General features: G+C 47.3%; 19 non-coding genes across 19 annotated transcripts; all 19 read left to right on the top strand.

Annotated features, from left to right (window-relative positions):
- Positions 1 to 491: 491 nt before the first annotated feature.
- Positions 492 to 632, top strand: LOC149447051 (U4 spliceosomal RNA). The gene has a single exon (XR_016305965.1). It is a non-coding gene; the product is annotated as a U4 spliceosomal RNA (small nuclear RNA).
- Positions 633 to 1,259: 627 nt separating this feature from the next.
- On the top strand, positions 1,260 to 1,332 carry TRNAK-UUU (transfer RNA lysine (anticodon UUU)). The gene has a single exon. It is a non-coding gene; the product is annotated as a tRNA-Lys (tRNA).
- Positions 1,333 to 1,891: 559 nt separating this feature from the next.
- On the top strand, positions 1,892 to 2,032 carry LOC149447049 (U4 spliceosomal RNA). Its single transcript, XR_016306189.1, has one exon. It is a non-coding gene; the product is annotated as a U4 spliceosomal RNA (small nuclear RNA).
- Positions 2,033 to 2,665: 633 nt separating this feature from the next.
- TRNAK-UUU (transfer RNA lysine (anticodon UUU)) lies at positions 2,666 to 2,738 on the top strand. The gene has a single exon. It is a non-coding gene; the product is annotated as a tRNA-Lys (tRNA).
- A 552-nt stretch (positions 2,739 to 3,290) lies between these two features.
- LOC149447047 (U4 spliceosomal RNA) lies at positions 3,291 to 3,431 on the top strand. Its single transcript, XR_016305963.1, has one exon. It is a non-coding gene; the product is annotated as a U4 spliceosomal RNA (small nuclear RNA).
- Positions 3,432 to 4,064: 633 nt separating this feature from the next.
- TRNAK-UUU (transfer RNA lysine (anticodon UUU)) lies at positions 4,065 to 4,137 on the top strand. Its single transcript has one exon. It is a non-coding gene; the product is annotated as a tRNA-Lys (tRNA).
- A 552-nt stretch (positions 4,138 to 4,689) lies between these two features.
- LOC149447045 (U4 spliceosomal RNA) lies at positions 4,690 to 4,830 on the top strand. The gene has a single exon (XR_016305962.1). It is a non-coding gene; the product is annotated as a U4 spliceosomal RNA (small nuclear RNA).
- A 620-nt stretch (positions 4,831 to 5,450) lies between these two features.
- On the top strand, positions 5,451 to 5,523 carry TRNAK-UUU (transfer RNA lysine (anticodon UUU)). The gene has a single exon. It is a non-coding gene; the product is annotated as a tRNA-Lys (tRNA).
- Positions 5,524 to 6,082: 559 nt separating this feature from the next.
- On the top strand, positions 6,083 to 6,223 carry LOC149447043 (U4 spliceosomal RNA). Its single transcript, XR_016305961.1, has one exon. It is a non-coding gene; the product is annotated as a U4 spliceosomal RNA (small nuclear RNA).
- Positions 6,224 to 6,856: 633 nt separating this feature from the next.
- TRNAK-UUU (transfer RNA lysine (anticodon UUU)) lies at positions 6,857 to 6,929 on the top strand. The gene has a single exon. It is a non-coding gene; the product is annotated as a tRNA-Lys (tRNA).
- A 552-nt stretch (positions 6,930 to 7,481) lies between these two features.
- On the top strand, positions 7,482 to 7,622 carry LOC149447041 (U4 spliceosomal RNA). Its single transcript, XR_016305960.1, has one exon. It is a non-coding gene; the product is annotated as a U4 spliceosomal RNA (small nuclear RNA).
- A 634-nt stretch (positions 7,623 to 8,256) lies between these two features.
- TRNAK-UUU (transfer RNA lysine (anticodon UUU)) lies at positions 8,257 to 8,329 on the top strand. Its single transcript has one exon. It is a non-coding gene; the product is annotated as a tRNA-Lys (tRNA).
- A 552-nt stretch (positions 8,330 to 8,881) lies between these two features.
- LOC149447039 (U4 spliceosomal RNA) lies at positions 8,882 to 9,022 on the top strand. The gene has a single exon (XR_016305959.1). It is a non-coding gene; the product is annotated as a U4 spliceosomal RNA (small nuclear RNA).
- Positions 9,023 to 9,642: 620 nt separating this feature from the next.
- Positions 9,643 to 9,715, top strand: TRNAK-UUU (transfer RNA lysine (anticodon UUU)). The gene has a single exon. It is a non-coding gene; the product is annotated as a tRNA-Lys (tRNA).
- Positions 9,716 to 10,274: 559 nt separating this feature from the next.
- LOC149447037 (U4 spliceosomal RNA) lies at positions 10,275 to 10,415 on the top strand. The gene has a single exon (XR_016305958.1). It is a non-coding gene; the product is annotated as a U4 spliceosomal RNA (small nuclear RNA).
- A 633-nt stretch (positions 10,416 to 11,048) lies between these two features.
- TRNAK-UUU (transfer RNA lysine (anticodon UUU)) lies at positions 11,049 to 11,121 on the top strand. The gene has a single exon. It is a non-coding gene; the product is annotated as a tRNA-Lys (tRNA).
- Positions 11,122 to 11,673: 552 nt separating this feature from the next.
- On the top strand, positions 11,674 to 11,814 carry LOC149447035 (U4 spliceosomal RNA). The gene has a single exon (XR_016305957.1). It is a non-coding gene; the product is annotated as a U4 spliceosomal RNA (small nuclear RNA).
- Positions 11,815 to 12,434: 620 nt separating this feature from the next.
- On the top strand, positions 12,435 to 12,507 carry TRNAK-UUU (transfer RNA lysine (anticodon UUU)). Its single transcript has one exon. It is a non-coding gene; the product is annotated as a tRNA-Lys (tRNA).
- Positions 12,508 to 13,066: 559 nt separating this feature from the next.
- On the top strand, positions 13,067 to 13,207 carry LOC149447033 (U4 spliceosomal RNA). Its single transcript, XR_016305956.1, has one exon. It is a non-coding gene; the product is annotated as a U4 spliceosomal RNA (small nuclear RNA).
- The last annotated feature ends 630 nt before the right edge of the window (positions 13,208 to 13,837 follow it).

Below are 13,837 nucleotides of genomic sequence, written 5' to 3'. Positions count from 1 at the left end.
GCTCACTGGCCTAGAGAGAGGAAATGTCCTAAGGGATGCAAAATTCCCCCTTTCAAGGCTCTGTGAATCTAGCCCAGAAATAAAGGTGGCTGCAGGTGTTTGCCTGAACAACTGATTCCCAACAAGCCTGGTCTACGCCAGCTTTCCTGGACTCCAGTTCAGGCTTGTTATCCACAAAGCTTTCAACGACGGGCCCAAAGCTTTCCACCTTGGCTTTTTTTTCCCCAACAGTGCAGCCGTCGGACCATATGCATTCAGTGGCCTTTGAGAACTGCTGTGGGAGAAAGCCATTTGACATCTAGGCCCCAAAACTTGACATTCTCCTTAGTCCTTTCAAATGCAAACAATGCCAGCTTAGGCGTCTTCTCTCTCACATTAGCATGCCAAGTCCCAGAATGCTCAGCGGCCCACTGGATGACACTTTTGTGTCTCACCTCAATGTCAATGCCTCCTCCAAGGATGGGCAGAAATTGGCAGACACTGATTTGGTTAGCTTTGCGCAGTGGCAGTATCATAGCCAATGAGGTCCACCTGAGGCGTGATTATTGCTAATTGAAAACTAATCCCAATACCCCGCTGTGATGACTTGAAATACAGTCAGCACTGGCAATTTTTGAGAGTCTCTCAGGAGACTGAGCAATATGTTTGAAACAGCAGAAAAGCAATGGCTTCTAAGATGCAGACTGAGATGTGTTAGAGTTGAAGAAGCGGGTCATGGGGCCGGGGACACTATAGAGATCTTTTGTGTCATCACGCAGCCTGCTGAGTAGAACAATATGTGATTGCCACGTCATGCTCGTTCCCCCCCACTTGCCTTTAATCCAGAGTGGACTCTACCTCATTAAATTTTTCCTTGCTTTTTCTCTGCTAGACCTGGCATCATGAGGCTAAAGGTGAACTTTCTTTATTTGTAACCCAGTCAATTAGGAAGAATACTGGAAGCGTGTTTGTCCAGGGTTAAGGAACCAGTTTGGCCGGTGTGTTTTTTGCAAGGCCCTTGTTTCCAGTGAAAGAGCATTGACCTATAAGTTACACTAAGCCAGAAACTTTCAGCGTTCTCCATCTCTACCAGACTGGACCCTATCTGCATGGTTGCAAGCTGTCCTAAAAAATGGAATGGGAGAGGACGATTGGCCAGCCGGAGTGAGCCAAATACTTGTGCATTCAGGCACACATCTCCTCTTTCTTTTGGCCGAATGGTCTATTTCTGCCATAAAAGTGAAGTTTCAAGCAGATTGGACTGTTTTGGAGGTTTCAGAGCCTGGATAGCTCAGTCGGTAGAGCATCAGACTTTTAATCTGAGGGTCCAGGGTTCAAGTCCCTGTTCGGGCGGTAGCTTTGTCCTTGTTGTTGAGCTGCGGATAAGGTAATCTTTATGCCCATCTGCCGGAGTGCTCACTGGCCTAGAGAGAGGAAATGTCCTAAGGGATGCAAAATTCCCCCTTTCAAGGCTCTGTGAATCTAGCCCAGAAATAAAGGTGGCTGCAGGTGTTTGCCTGAACAACTGATTCCCAACAAGCCTGGTCTACGCCAGCTTTCCTGGACTCCAGTTCAGGCTTGTTATCCACAAAGCTTTCAACGACGGGCCCAAAGCTTTCCACCTTGGCTTTTTTTTCCCCAACAGTGCAGCCGTCGGACCATATGCATTCAGTGGCCTTTGAGAACTGCTGTGGGAGAAAGCCATTTGACATTTGACATCTAGGCCCCAAAACTTGACATTCTCCTTAGTCCTTTCAAATGCAAACAATGCCAGCTTAGGCGTCTTCTCTGTCACATTAGCATGCCAAGTCCCAGAATGCTCAGCGGCCCACTGGATGACACTTTTGTGTCTCACCTCAATGTCAATACCTCCTCCAAGGATGGGCAGAAATTGGCAGACACTGATTTGGTTAGCTTTTCGCGTTGGCAGTATCATAGCCAATGAGGTCCACCTGAGGCGTGATTATTGCTAATTGAAAACTAATCCCAATACCCCGCTGTGATGACTTGAAATACAGTCAGCACTGGCAATTTTTGAGAGTCTCTCAGGAGACTGAGCAATATGTTTGAAACAGCAGAAAAGCAATGGCTTCTAAGATGCAGACTGAGATGTGTTAGAGTTGAGGAAGCGGGTCACGGGGCCGGGGACACTATAGAGATCTTTTGTGTCATCACGCAGCCTGCTGAGTAGAACAATATGTGATTGCCACGTCATGCTCGTTCCCCCCCACTTGCCTTTAATCCAGAGTGGACTCTACCTCATTCAATTTTTCCTTGCTTTTTCTCTGCTAGACCTGGCATCATGAGGCTAAAGGTGAACTTTCTTTATCTGTAACCCAGTCAATTAGGAAGAATACTGGAAGCGTGTTGGTCCAGGGTTAAGGAACCAGTTTGGCCGGTGTGTTTTTTGCAAGGCCCTTGTTTCCAGTGAAAGAGCATTGACCTATAAGTTACACTAAGCCAGAAACTTTCAGCGTTCTCCATCTCTACCAGACTGGACCCTATCTGCATGGTTGCAAGCTGTCCTAAAAAATGGAATGGGAGAGGACGATTGGTAAGCCGGAGTGAGCCAAATACTTGTGCATTCAGGCACACATCTCCTCTTTCTTTTGGGCGCATGGTCTTTTTCTGCCATAAAAGTGAAGTTTCAAGCAGATTGGACTGTTTTGGAGGTGGAGCTTACAGAGCCCGGATAGCTCAGTCGGTAGAGCATCAGGCTTTTAATCTGAGGGTCCAGGGTTCAAGTCCCTGTTCGGGCGATAGCTTTGTCCTTGTTGTTGAGCTGCGGATAAGGTAATCTTTATGCCCATCTGCCGGAGTGCTCACTGGCCTAGAGAGAGGAAATGTCCTAAGGGATGCAAAATTCCCCCTTTCAAGGCTCTGTGAATCTAGCCCAGAAATAAAGGTAGCTGCAGGTGTTTGCCTGAACAACTGATTCCCAACAAGCCTGGTCTACGCCAGCTTTCCTGGACTCCAGTTCAGGCTTGTTATCCACAAAGCTTTCAACGACGGGCCCAAAGCTTTCCACCTTGGCTTTTTTTTCCCCAACAGTGCAGCCGTCGGACCATATGCATTCAGTGGCCTTTGAGAACTGCTGTGGGAGAAAGCCATTTGACATCTAGGCCCCAAAACTTGACATTCTCCTTAGTCCTTTCAAATGCAAACAATGCCAGCTTAGGCGTCTTCTCTGTCACATTAGCATGCCAAGTCCCAGAATGCTCAGCGGCCCACTGGATGACACTTTTGTGTCTCACCTCAATGTCAATACCTCCTCCAAGGATGGGCAGAAATTGGCAGACACTGATTTGGTTAGCTTTGCGCAGTGGCAGTATCATAGCCAATGAGGTCCACCTGAGGCGTGATTATTGCTAATTGAAAACTAATCCCAATACCCCGCTGTGATGACTTGAAATACAGTCAGCACTGGCAATTTTTGAGAGTCTCTCAGGAGACTGAGCAATATGTTTGAAACAGCAGAAAAGCAAATGGCTTCTAAGATGCAGACTGAGATGTGTTAGAGTTGAGGAAGCGGGTCACGGGGCCGGGGACACTATAGAGATCTTTTGTGTCATCACGCAGCCTGCTGAGTAGAACAATATGTGATTGCCACGTCATGCTCGTTCCCCCCACTTGCCTTTAATCCAGAGTGGACTCTACCTCATTAAATTTTTCCTTGCTTTTTCTCTGCTAGACCCTGCATCATGAGGCTAAAGGTGAACTTTCTTTATCTGTAACCCAGTCAATTAGGAAGAATACTGGAAGCGTGTTGGTCCAGGGTTAAGGAACCAGTTTGGCCGGTGTGTTTTTTGCAAGGCCCTTGTTTCCAGTGAAAGAGCATTGACCTATAAGTTACACTAAGCCAGAAACTTTCAGCGTTCTCCATCTCTACCAGACTGGACCCTATCTGCATGGTTGCAAGCTGTCCTAAAAAATGGAATGGGAGAGGACGATTGGCCAGCCGGAGTGAGCCAAATACTTGTGCATTCAGGCACACATCTCCTCTTTCTTTTGGGCGCATGGTCTTTTTCTGCCATAAAAGTGAAGTTTCAAGCAGATTGGACTGTTTTGGAGGTGGAGCTTTCAGAGCCCGGATAGCTCAGTCGGTAGAGCATCAGACTTTTAATCTGAGGGTCCAGGGTTCAAGTCCCTGTTCGGGCGGTAGCTTTGTCCTTGTTGTTGAGCTGCGGATAAGGTAATCTTTATGCCCATCTGCCGGAGTGCTCACTGGCCTAGAGAGAGGAAATGTCCTAAGGGATGCAAAATTCCCCCTTTCAAGGCTCTGTGAATCTAGCCCAGAAATAAAGGTAGCTGCAGGTGTTTGCCTGAACAACTGATTCCCAACAAGCCTGGTCTACGCCAGCTTTCCTGGACTCCAGTTCAGGCTTGTTATCCACAAAGCTTTCAACGACGGGCCCAAAGCTTTCCACCTTGGCTTTTTTTTCCCCAACAGTGCAGCCGTCGGACCATATGCATTCAGTGGCCTTTGAGAACTGCTGTGGGAGAAAGCCATTTGACATCTAGGCCCCAAAACTTGACATTCTCCTTAGTCCTTTCAAATGCAAACAATGCCAGCTTAGGCGTCTTCTCTGTCACATTAGCATGCCAAGTCCCAGAATGCTCAGCGGCCCACTGGATGACACTTTTGTGTCTCACCTCAATGTCAATACCTCCTCCAAGGATGGGCAGAAATTGGCAGACACTGATTTGGTTAGCTTTGCGCAGTGGCAGTATCATAGCCAATGAGGTCCACCTGAGGCGTGATTATTGCTAATTGAAAACTAATCCCAATACCCCGCTGTGATGACTTGAAATACAGTCAGCACTGGCAATTTTTGAGAGTCTCTCAGGAGACTGAGCAATATGTTTGAAACAGCAGAAAAGCAATGGCTTCTAAGATGCAGACTGAGATGTGTTAGAGTTGAGGAAACGGGGCCGGGGACACTATAGAGATCTTTTGTGTCATCACGCAGCCTGCTGAGTAGAACAATATGTGATTGCCACGTCATGCTCGTTCCCCCCCACTTGCCTTTAATCCAGAGTGGACTCTACCTCATTAAATTTTTCCTTGCTTTTTCTCTGCTAGACCTGGCATCATGAGGCTAAAGGTGAACTTTCTTTATTTGTAACCCAGTCAATTATGAAGAATACTGGAAGCGTGTTGGTCCAGGGTTAAGGAACCAGTTTGGCCGGTGTGTTTTTTGCAAGGCCCTTGTTTTCAGTGAAAGAGCATTGACCTATAAGTTACACTAAGCCAGAAACTTTCAGCGTTCTCCATCTCTACCAGACTGGACCCTATCTGCATGGTTGCAAGCTGTCCTAAAAAATGGAATGGGAGAGGACGATTGGCCAGCCGGAGTGAGCCAAATACTTGTGCATTCAGGCACACATCTCCTCTTTCTTTTGGCCGAATGGTCTATTTCTGCCATAAAAGTGAAGTTTCAAGCAGATTGGACTGTTTTGGAGGTTTCAGAGCCCGGATAGCTCAGTCGGTAGAGCATCAGACTTTTAATCTGAGGGTCCAGGGTTCAAGTCCCTGTTCGGGCGGTAGCTTTGTCCTTGTTGTTGAGCTGCGGATAAGGTAATCTTTATGCCCATCTGCCGGAGTGCTCACTGGCCTAGAGAGAGGAAATGTCCTAAGGGATGCAAAATTCCCCCTTTCAAGGCTCTGTGAATCTAGCCCAGAAATAAAGGTGGCTGCAGGTGTTTGCCTGAACAACTGATTCCCAACAAGCCTGGTCTACGCCAGCTTTCCTGGACTCCAGTTCAGGCTTGTTATCCACAAAGCTTTCAACGACGGGCCCAAAGCTTTCCACCTTGGCTTTTTTTTCCCCAACAGTGCAGCCGTCGGACCATATGCATTCAGTGGCCTTTGAGAACTGCTGTGGGAGAAAGCCATTTGACATTTGACATCTAGGCCCCAAAACTTGACATTCTCCTTAGTCCTTTCAAATGCAAACAATGCCAGCTTAGGCGTCTTCTCTGTCACATTAGCATGCCAAGTCCCAGAATGCTCAGCGGCCCACTGGATGACACTTTTGTGTCTCACCTCAATGTCAATACCTCCTCCAAGGATGGGCAGAAATTGGCAGACACTGATTTGGTTAGCTTTGCGCAGTGGCAGTATCATAGCCAATGAGGTCCACCTGAGGCGTGATTATTGCTAATTGAAAACTAATCCCAATACCCCGCTGTGATGACTTGAAATACAGTCAGCACTGGCAATTTTTGAGAGTCTCTCAGGAGACTGAGCAATATGTTTGAAACAGCAGAAAAGCAATGGCTTCTAAGATGCAGACTGAGATGTGTTAGAGTTGAGGAAGCGGGTCATGGGGCCGGGGACACTATAGAGATCTTTTGTGTCATCACGCAGCCTGCTGAGTAGAACAATATGTGATTGCCACGTCATGCTCGTTCCCCCCCACTTGCCTTTAATCCAGAGTGGACTCTACCTCATTAAATTTTTCCTTGCTTTTTCTCTGCTAGACCCTACATCATGAGGCTAAAGGTGAACTTTCTTTATCTGTAACCCAGTCAATTAGGAAGAATACTGGAAGCGTGTTGGTCCAGGGTTAAGGAACCAGTTTGGCCGGTGTGTTTTTTGCAAGGCCCTTGTTTCCAGTGAAAGAGCATTGACCTATAAGTTACACTAAGCCAGAAACTTTCAGCGTTCTCCATCTCTACCAGACTGGACCCTATCTGCATGGTTGCAAGCTGTCCTAAAAAATGGAATGGGAGAGGACGATTGGCCAGCCGGAGTGAGCCAAATACTTGTGCATTCAGGCACACATCTCCTCTTTCTTTTGGGCGCATGGTCTTTTTCTGCCATAAAAGTGAAGTTTCAAGCAGATTGGACTGTTTTGGAGGTGGAGCTTTCAGAGCCCGGATAGCTCAGTCGGTAGAGCATCAGACTTTTAATCTGAGGGTCCAGGGTTCAAGTCCCTGTTCGGGCGGTAGCTTTGTCCTTGTTGTTGAGCTGCGGATAAGGTAATCTTTATGCCCATCTGCCGGAGTGCTCACTGGCCTAGAGAGAGGAAATGTCCTAAGGGATGCAAAATTCCCCCTTTCAAGGCTCTGTGAATCTAGCCCAGAAATAAAGGTGGCTGCAGGTGTTTGCCTGAACAACTGATTCCCAACAAGCCTGGTCTACGCCAGCTTTCCTGGACTCCAGTTCAGGCTTGTTATCCACAAAGCTTTCAACGACGGGCCCAAAGCTTTCCACCTTGGCTTTTTTTTCCCCAACAGTGCAGCCGTCGGACCATATGCATTCAGTGGCCTTTGAGAACTGCTGTGGGAGAAAGCCATTTGACATCTAGGCCCCAAAACTTGACATTCTCCTTAGACCTTTCAAATGCAAACAATGCCAGCTTAGGCGTCTTCTCTGTAACATTAGCATGCCAAGTCCCAGAATGCTCAGCGGCCCACTGGATGACACTTTTGTGTCTCACCTCAATGTCAATACCTCCTCCAAGGATGGGCAGAAATTGGCAGACACTGATTTGGTTAGCTTTGCGCAGTGGCAGTATCATAGCCAATGAGGTCCACCTGAGGCGTGATTATTGCTAATTGAAAACTAATCCCAATACCCCGCTGTGATGACTTGAAATACAGTCAGCACTGGCAATTTTTGAGAGTCTCTCAGGAGACTGAGCAATATGTTTGAAACAGCAGAAAAGCAAATGGCTTCTAAGATGCAGACTGAGATGTGTTAGAGTTGAGGAAGCGGGTCACGGGGCCGGGGACACTATAGAGATCTTTTGTGTCATCACGCAGCCTGCTGAGTAGAACAATATGTGATTGCCACGTCATGCTCGTTCCCCCCCACTTGCCTTTAATCCAGAGTGGACTCTACCTCATTAAATTTTTCCTTGCTTTTTCTCTGCTAGACCCTGCATCATGAGGCTAAAGGTGAACTTTCTTTATCTGTAACCCAGTCAATTAGGAAGAATACTGGAAGCGTGTTGGTCCAGGGTTAAGGAACCAGTTTGGCCGGTGTGTTTTTTGCAAGGCCCTTGTTTCCAGTGAAAGAGCATTGACCTATAAGTTACACTAAGCCAGAAACTTTCAGCGTTCTCCATCTCTACCAGACTGGACCCTATCTGCATGGTTGCAAGCTGTCCTAAAAAATGGAATGGGAGAGGACGATTGGCCAGCCGGAGTGAGCCAAATACTTGTGCATTCAGGCACACATCTCCTTTTTCTTTTGGGCGCATGGTCTTTTTCTGCCATAAAAGTGAAGTTTCAAGCAGATTGGACTGTTTTGGAGGTGGAGCTTTCAGAGCCCGGATAGCTCAGTCGGTAGAGCATCAGACTTTTAATCTGAGGGTCCAGGGTTCAAGTCCCTGTTCGGGCGGTAGCTTTGTCCTTGTTGTTGAGCTGCGGATAAGGTAATCTTTATGCCCATCTGCCGGAGTGCTCACTGGCCTAGAGAGAGGAAATGTCCTAAGGGATGCAAAATTCCCCCTTTCAAGGCTCTGTGAATCTAGCCCAGAAATAAAGGTAGCTGCAGGTGTTTGCCTGAACAACTGATTCCCAACAAGCCTGGTCTACGCCAGCTTTCCTGGACTCCAGTTCAGGCTTGTTATCCACAAAGCTTTCAACGACGGGCCCAAAGCTTTCCACCTTGGCTTTTTTTTCCCCAACAGTGCAGCCGTCGGACCATATGCATTCAGTGGCCTTTGAGAACTGCTGTGGGAGAAAGCCATTTGACATCTAGGCCCCAAAACTTGACATTCTCCTTAGTCCTTTCAAATGCAAACAATGCCAGCTTAGGCGTCTTCTCTGTCACATTAGCATGCCAAGTCCCAGAATGCTCAGCGGCCCACTGGATGACACTTTTGTGTCTCACCTCAATGTCAATACCTCCTCCAAGGATGGGCAGAAATTGGCAGACACTGATTTGGTTAGCTTTGCGCAGTGGCAGTATCATAGCCAATGAGGTCCACCTGAGGCGTGATTATTGCTAATTGAAAACTAATCCCAATACCCCGCTGTGATGACTTGAAATACAGTCAGCACTGGCAATTTTTGAGAGTCTCTCAGGAGACTGAGCAATATGTTTGAAACAGCAGAAAAGCAATGGCTTCTAAGATGCAGACTGAGATGTGTTAGAGTTGAGGAAACGGGGCCGGGGACACTATAGAGATCTTTTGTGTCATCACGCAGCCTGCTGAGTAGAACAATATGTGATTGCCACGTCATGCTCGTTCCCCCCCACTTGCCTTTAATCCAGAGTGGACTCTACCTCATTAAATTTTTCCTTGCTTTTTCTCTGCTAGACCTGGCATCATGAGGCTAAAGGTGAACTTTCTTTATTTGTAACCCAGTCAATTAGGAAGAATACTGGAAGCGTGTTGGTCCAGGGTTAAGGAACCAGTTTGGCCGGTGTGTTTTTTGCAAGGCCCTTGTTTTCAGTGAAAGAGCATTGACCTATAAGTTACACTAAGCCAGAAACTTTCAGCGTTCTCCATCTCTACCAGACTGGACCCTATCTGCATGGTTGCAAGCTGTCCTAAAAAATGGAATGGGAGAGGACGATTGGCCAGCCGGAGTGAGCCAAATACTTGTGCATTCAGGCACACATCTCCTCTTTCTTTTGGCCGAATGGTCTATTTCTGCCATAAAAGTGAAGTTTCAAGCAGATTGGACTGTTTTGGAGGTTTCAGAGCCCGGATAGCTCAGTCGGTAGAGCATCAGACTTTTAATCTGAGGGTCCAGGGTTCAAGTCCCTGTTCGGGCGGTAGCTTTGTCCTTGTTGTTGAGCTGCGGATAAGGTAATCTTTATGCCCATCTGCCGGAGTGCTCACTGGCCTAGAGAGAGGAAATGTCCTAAGGGATGCAAAATTCCCCCTTTCAAGGCTCTGTGAATCTAGCCCAGAAATAAAGGTGGCTGCAGGTGTTTGCCTGAACAACTGATTCCCAACAAGCCTGGTCTACGCCAGCTTTCCTGGACTCCAGTTCAGGCTTGTTATCCACAAAGCTTTCAACGACGGGCCCAAAGCTTTCCACCTTGGCTTTTTTTTCCCCAACAGTGCAGCCGTCGGACCATATGCATTCAGTGGCCTTTGAGAACTGCTGTGGGAGAAAGCCATTTGACATTTGACATCTAGGCCCCAAAACTTGACATTCTCCTTAGTCCTTTCAAATGCAAACAATGCCAGCTTAGGCGTCTTCTCTGTCACATTAGCATGCCAAGTCCCAGAATGCTCAGCGGCCCACTGGATGACACTTTTGTGTCTCACCTCAATGTCAATACCTCCTCCAAGGATGGGCAGAAATTGGCAGACACTGATTTGGTTAGCTTTGCGCAGTGGCAGTATCATAGCCAATGAGGTCCACCTGAGGCGTGATTATTGCTAATTGAAAACTAATCCCAATACCCCGCTGTGATGACTTGAAATACAGTCAGCACTGGCAATTTTTGAGAGTCTCTCAGGAGACTGAGCAATATGTTTGAAACAGCAGAAAAGCAATGGCTTCTAAGATGCAGACTGAGATGTGTTAGAGTTGAGGAAGCGGGTCATGGGGCCGGGGACACTATAGAGATCTTTTGTGTCATCACGCAGCCTGCTGAGTAGAACAATATGTGATTGCCACGTCATGCTCGTTCCCCCCCACTTGCCTTTAATCCAGAGTGGACTCTACCTCATTAAATTTTTCCTTGCTTTTTCTCTGCTAGACCCTACATCATGAGGCTAAAGGTGAACTTTCTTTATCTGTAACCCTGTCAATTAGGAAGAATACTGGAAGCGTGTTGGTCCAGGGTTAAGGAACCAGTTTGGCCGGTGTGTTTTTTGCAAGGCCCTTGTTTCCAGTGAAAGAGCATTGACCTATAAGTTACACTAAGCCAGAAACTTTCAGCGTTCTCCATCTCTACCAGACTGGACCCTATCTGCATGGTTGCAAGCTGTCCTAAAAAATGGAATGGGAGAGGACGATTGGCCAGCCGGAGTGAGCCAAATACTTGTGCATTCAGGCACACATCTCCTTTTTCTTTTGGGCGCATGGTCTTTTTCTGCCATAAAAGTGAAGTTTCAAGCAGATTGGACTGTTTTGGAGGTGGAGCTTTCAGAGCCCGGATAGCTCAGTCGGTAGAGCATCAGACTTTTAATCTGAGGGTCCAGGGTTCAAGTCCCTGTTCGGGCGGTAGCTTTGTCCTTGTTGTTGAGCTGCGGATAAGGTAATCTTTATGCCCATCTGCCGGAGTGCTCACTGGCCTAGAGAGAGGAAATGTCCTAAGGGATGCAAAATTCCCCCTTTCAAGGCTCTGTGAATCTAGCCCAGAAATAAAGGTAGCTGCAGGTGTTTGCCTGAACAACTGATTCCCAACAAGCCTGGTCTACGCCAGCTTTCCTGGACTCCAGTTCAGGCTTGTTATCCACAAAGCTTTCAACGACGGGCCCAAAGCTTTCCACCTTGGCTTTTTTTTCCCCAACAGTGCAGCCGTCGGACCATATGCATTCAGTGGCCTTTGAGAACTGCTGTGGGAGAAAGCCATTTGACATCTAGGCCCCAAAACTTGACATTCTCCTTAGTCCTTTCAAATGCAAACAATGCCAGCTTAGGCGTCTTCTCTGTCACATTAGCATGCCAAGTCCCAGAATGCTCAGCGGCCCACTGGATGACACTTTTGTGTCTCACCTCAATGTCAATACCTCCTCCAAGGATGGGCAGAAATTGGCAGACACTGATTTGGTTAGCTTTGCGCAGTGGCAGTATCATAGCCAATGAGGTCCACCTGAGGCGTGATTATTGCTAATTGAAAACTAATCCCAATACCCCGCTGTGATGACTTGAAATACAGTCAGCACTGGCAATTTTTGAGAGTCTCTCAGGAGACTGAGCAATATGTTTGAAACAGCAGAAAAGCAATGGCTTCTAAGATGCAGACTGAGATGTGTTAGAGTTGAGGAAACGGGGCCGGGGACACTATAGAGATCTTTTGTGTCATCACGCAGCCTGCTGAGTAGAACAATATGTGATTGCCACGTCATGCTCGTTCCCCCCCACTTGCCTTTAATCCAGAGTGGACTCTACCTCATTAAATTTTTCCTTGCTTTTTCTCTGCTAGACCTGGCATCATGAGGCTAAAGGTGAACTTTCTTTATTTGTAACCCAGTCAATTAGGAAGAATACTGGAAGCGTGTTGGTCCAGGGTTAAGGAACCAGTTTGGCCGGTGTGTTTTTTGCAAGGCCCTTGTTTTCAGTGAAAGAGCATTGACCTATAAGTTACACTAAGCCAGAAACTTTCAGCGTTCTCCATCTCTACCAGACTGGACCCTATCTGCATGGTTGCAAGCTGTCCTAAAAAATGGAATGGGAGAGGACGATTGGCCAGCCGGAGTGAGCCAAATACTTGTGCATTCAGGCACACATCTCCTCTTTCTTTTGGCCGAATGGTCTATTTCTGCCATAAAAGTGAAGTTTCAAGCAGATTGGACTGTTTTGGAGGTTTCAGAGCCCGGATAGCTCAGTCGGTAGAGCATCAGACTTTTAATCTGAGGGTCCAGGGTTCAAGTCCCTGTTCGGGCGGTAGCTTTGTCCTTGTTGTTGAGCTGCGGATAAGGTAATCTTTATGCCCATCTGCCGGAGTGCTCACTGGCCTAGAGAGAGGAAATGTCCTAAGGGATGCAAAATTCCCCCTTTCAAGGCTCTGTGAATCTAGCCCAGAAATAAAGGTGGCTGCAGGTGTTTGCCTGAACAACTGATTCCCAACAAGCCTGGTCTACGCCAGCTTTCCTGGACTCCAGTTCAGGCTTGTTATCCACAAAGCTTTCAACGACGGGCCCAAAGCTTTCCACCTTGGCTTTTTTTTCCCCAACAGTGCAGCCGTCGGACCATATGCATTCAGTGGCCTTTGAGAACTGCTGTGGGAGAAAGCCATTTGACATTTGACATCTAGGCCCCAAAACTTGACATTCTCCTTAGTCCTTTCAAATGCAAACAATGCCAGCTTAGGCGTCTTCTCTGTCACATTAGCATGCCAAGTCCCAGAATGCTCAGCGGCCCACTGGATGACACTTTTGTGTCTCACCTCAATGTCAATACCTCCTCCAAGGATGGGCAGAAATTGGCAGACACTGATTTGGTTAGCTTTGCGCAGTGGCAGTATCATAGCCAATGAGGTCCACCTGAGGCGTGATTATTGCTAATTGAAAACTAATCCCAATACCCCGCTGTGATGACTTGAAATACAGTCAGCACTGGCAATTTTTGAGAGTCTCTCAGGAGACTGAGCAATATGTTTGAAACAGCAGAAAAGCAATGGCTTCTAAGATGCAGACTGAGATGTGTTAGAGTTGAGGAAGCGGGTCATGGGGCCGGGGACACTATAGAGATCTTTTGTGTCATCACGCAGCCTGCTGAGTAGAACAATATGTGATTGCCACGTCATGCTCGTTCCCCCCCACTTGCCTTTAATCCAGAGTGGACTCTACCTCATTAAATTTTTCCTTGCTTTTTCTCTGCTAGACCCTACATCATGAGGCTAAAGGTGAACTTTCTTTATCTGTAACCCAGTCAATTAGGAAGAATACTGGAAGCGTGTTGGTCCAGGGTTAAGGAACCAGTTTGGCCGGTGTGTTTTTTGCAAGGCCCTTGTTTCCAGTGAAAGAGCATTGACCTATAAGTTACACTAAGCCAGAAACTTTCAGCGTTCTCCATCTCTACCAGACTGGACCCTATCTGCATGGTTGCAAGCTGTCCTAAAAAATGGAATGGGAGAGGACGATTGGCCAGCCGGAGTGAGCCAAATACTTGTGCATTCAGGCACACATCTCCTCTTTCTTTTGGGCGCATGGTCTTTTTCTGCCATAAAAGTGAAGTTTCAAGCAGATTGGACTGTTTTGGAGGTGGAGCTTTC

Source organism: Staurois parvus, unplaced genomic scaffold, assembly GCF_062004578.1.
Source record: "Staurois parvus isolate SC_StPar_1 unplaced genomic scaffold, SC_StPar_1.0 ptg000689l, whole genome shotgun sequence".
Lineage (NCBI taxonomy): Eukaryota > Metazoa > Chordata > Amphibia > Anura > Ranidae > Staurois > Staurois parvus.
The sequence above is the reverse complement of the archived record's forward strand: the minus strand, read 5'-3'. Positions and strand labels throughout refer to the sequence as shown.